The sequence below is a fragment of the Cricetulus griseus genome, chromosome 4 (assembly GCF_003668045.3).
Source record: "Cricetulus griseus strain 17A/GY chromosome 4, alternate assembly CriGri-PICRH-1.0, whole genome shotgun sequence".
In the NCBI taxonomy this organism is placed as follows: Eukaryota; Metazoa; Chordata; class Mammalia; order Rodentia; family Cricetidae; genus Cricetulus; species Cricetulus griseus.
In genome coordinates this window covers 133,048,041-133,052,153 of record NC_048597.1, presented here as the reverse complement: position 1 = coordinate 133,052,153, position 4,113 = coordinate 133,048,041, and positions in this window count along the sequence as shown.

The window sequence follows — 4,113 nt, the reverse complement described above, 5'->3', positions numbered from 1 at the left end:
ATATGTGTTTAATGTATATAAGATTATGCCAGGTAGTACTACATGTCATGAATTGATTACAGAAAAGTAACATATAAGTTGCCTCATAGAGTTATTAATTTTATGGTGAGACCCTTAGTATTCACTTAGTATTTCCAAAATACCTCCCCTCCCCTCCCCTCCTCTCCACTACCCTCCCTTCTCTTCCCCTTCCCTCTCTCCTCCCCTCCTTTCCCCTCCCCTCCCCTCCCCTTCCCTTCTCTTTACTCCTTCTCCTCCTCTTCTAATGAAATTATTTCCCACTGATATTTTTGTAGTGGATACTGTAGCCAAGCCTGCTTAGGGGCTGGCTGCAGATGTGCCTGACTATGCCTGTCAGGGTGTGGTCAGGGAAAGTTTAAGAGTGAAGGATGCTCACATGATGGTCCTGCTTTTGCTTTCATTTTCAGCTTGCTGTACTTACTGCTGCCCCACTGGCTGGCTAAGCTGCTCTGTAAGTAAAGCTTTTCCCTATTAAATTCTTTTGTATTTTTTACCTGATTCTGTATTGGTAATTCACACATTATATTTTACTTTTAGATGAATAAAATTCCTCCATTACATTAACCCAAATTTTCAAATCCCTTTCATCCATATTTTCTTATTTAATTTTTCTTTTATTGAAAAAAGTTTTTTTATAAAATATACTGATTATGGTTTATACTCACCTAACTCCTCCAAAATCCCCTCTATCTCCCATCCTATCCTTTCTGTCTTTTCTTAGAAACAAACAGGCATCTGAAGAATAATAGTAAAATGAGATAAAACAAAAAGAAATAAACTGGAATAGGACAAAATAAACAGAAGAAAAAGAACCATGATAAATCACAAGAAACATATAGATGCAGAGACATATGAGTTCACATACAAAACCAAAAGCCACAATATAAACACAAAGGACCTTGAAGGTATTAAAAAGTACACTGACAATACGTGAGACAAAGAGCTTTCAAGGTTGCCAGTGAGATTGTTTTGCATTGGCCATCTACTGGTGAGCATGGGACCTTCCCTTAAGAGTGGTTTTTATCACCAGAGTGACTTCACTAGAAAAAAACTAATTTTTTATTTGCAAGTGACTATCAATTGAACATAGCTTCTGGGTTAGGGATGGGACTTATGTCCACTTCTAACTGGGCTGGGACCCCATCTGGCCTGGACTTTTGCAAGCACTGTGCATGCTGCCACACTCTCTGTGAGTTTATGTGTACATTGGTTCTGTTGTGTTTAGAAGGACTTATTTCTTTGTTGTCCTCCATCCCCTCTGATTTTTGCAATCTTTCTGCCTCCTCTTCTGCAGAGTTCCCTGAGTCATGAGGGAAGGGATTTGATAGAGACATCCCCTTTGAGACTGAGTGTTAGAAGGTCTATCACTCTTTGCACATTGTTTGGCTGTGGGTCTCTAATTTCTTTTTTTAAATTTAAATAAGAAACAAGCTTCTTTTACATGTCAATCTCAGTTCCCTCTCCCTCCCCTCCTCCATTGCCCCCCACTGATGCCCTGTTCCAATTCCTTTCTGCTCTCCAGGGAGGGGGAGGCCTTGCATGGGGGATCTTCAAAGTCTGTCATATCATTTGGAGCAGGGCCTAGACACTCCCCAGTGTGTCTAGGCTGAGAGACTATTCCTCTATGTGGAGAGGGCTCCCAAAGTCCATTTGTGTACTAGCGGTAAATACTGACCCACTACTAGTGGCCCCATAGATTGTCCAGACATCCAAACTAACCTCCTCATTCAGGGGGTCTGGAACAGTCCTATGCTGGCTTCCCAGCTATCAGTCTGGGGTCCATGAGCTCCCCCTTGTTCAGGTCAGCTGTTCCTGTGGGTTTCTCCATCCTGGTCTTGACCCCTTTGTTCATCACTCTGCCCTCTCTGCAACTGGATTCCAGAGTTCAGCTCAGTGTTTAGCTGTAGGTGTCTGCTTTTGCTTCCATCAACTACTGGATGAAGGCTCTAGGATGTCATATAAGGTAGTCATCAAAGTCATTATAGGGGAAGAACATTTAAGATAGCCTCTTCACTATTGCTTAGATTCTTAGTTGGGGTCATTCTTGTAGATCTCTGTACATTTCTCTAGTGCCAGATGTTGTGAGGATTCCAGCCAGATTCTGCAGCCAACTCAGGGCCCCCAAATAAACACACAAGACTTATATTAACTATGAAACTATTGGCCATTGGCTTGGACTTCTTATTGATTATCTCTGTCTTAATTATCAACACATAATTATTAATCTAAGTATTTCTACATGGTCTTCTATTTCATTAGGGGTTATTGGTCTATTTAAATTGATTATCTGTTCTTGATTTGATTTTGGTAGGTGATATACATCCAGAAAATTGACCAGAACAACGGGGAGCTTATAGGCCCCAGGCTGACAGCTGGGAAACCAACATAGAACTGAACCCTGCCCCCTGATCAGTTACAAGACAAAGTCATCTACTTCATAAAATCATTCAACATAATACTTGAAGGCTTAGATAGAGCAATAAGACAATTGATGGAAATCAAATGGATACAAATTTGAAAGGAAGAAATAAATGTAGATGATATCATAGAATAGATAAGTGGCCTTAAATATTCTACCAGGGAACTCCCACATCTGATAAAAACTTTCAGCAAAGTAGCGCGATACAAGATAAAAAATCACAAAAATCAGTAACTCTCTTATATACAAATGACAAACAGATTGAGAAAGAAACCAGGGAAATGGCATCTTTCACAATAGCCTCAAATAATACAAAATACCTTGAGGTAACTCTAATGATTTGTATGATACAAACTTCAGGTCTTTGAGGAAAAAAATTGAAGAAGATATCAGAATATGGAAATATCTCCTATGCTGATGGAATAGTAGGATTAATATACTAAAAGTGGCCATTATACCTAAAGTAATGCAAAGATTCAATAATATCTCTATCAAAATCCCTACACAATTCTTCACAGAAATTGAAAGGACAATTTTTTCCACTTCATACAGAAACACAAAAACACTCAGAATAACTAAAACCACCCTAAAAAGAACAGTAGGAGATATCACTATTCCCAATTTCAGTTTTTATTACAGAGTTATAGAAATAAAAACATTATGGTTTTTATTATGACAGGCAGATTTCTCAATAGAATCTAATTGAAGAAACGGACATAAATTCACACACCCATGGACATTTGATTTTTGATAAAGAAGACACACACACACACACACACACACACACACACACACACACACATATATGAAAAATGTCTTCAGCAAACAGTGCTAGTCAAAATGGACAGCTGCAAGTAGAATCCAAGAAGATGTATACTTATTACTCTGAACAATAATTAACTCTAAGTGGATCAAAGCCCTCAACATAAGACTAGATATACTGAACTTGATAGGAGAGATAGTGGGGAATAGCCTTGAACTCATTGAAACAGGAAGTAACTTTATGAACAGAACACTATTAGCACAGGCAATAAGATCAATAATTAAAATGGGACCTCATGGAACTAAGAAGCTCTTACATGGTCAAGGAAATCATTATTTGTAATAAACAGAAGCCTACAGAATAGGAAAAGATTTTTTTTTTACCAGTGATATGTAGCAAGATATTGCTGGGCTATCTTTGGACTGCCAGACCAGAGATTTTTTGTTAATTATGAAAGTTCAGCTTTTACCTTAGGCTTGTCACCAACTAGCTCTTATAACTCAAACTAGCCTGTTTCTCTTAATCTACATTCTGCCATGTGGTTCAGTTACCTCTACTGTCTACCATATGTCTGAATTCTTCAGAGTCTCATTGCCATGTTCCTGGCATAACCCCTGCACCTAGATTACTCCTCCCCTTCCTCTCTCTCCCTGGAAATCCTGGCTATTTCTCCTGCCTAACTATTGGCCATTCAGCTTTTTATTACACCAATCACAGCAATACATCTCAAACAGTGTAAAATATCCCACAACAACTATATGTATGGTAGAGGGCTAATATTCAGTATATATAAAGAACTCAAAAAATCCTAGATATCAAGGAAACAAATAATCCAATTTAAAAATGGGGTACAGATTTAAACAGAGAATTCACAAAAGAAGAAACTTAAATGGCTGAGAAACATTTATAG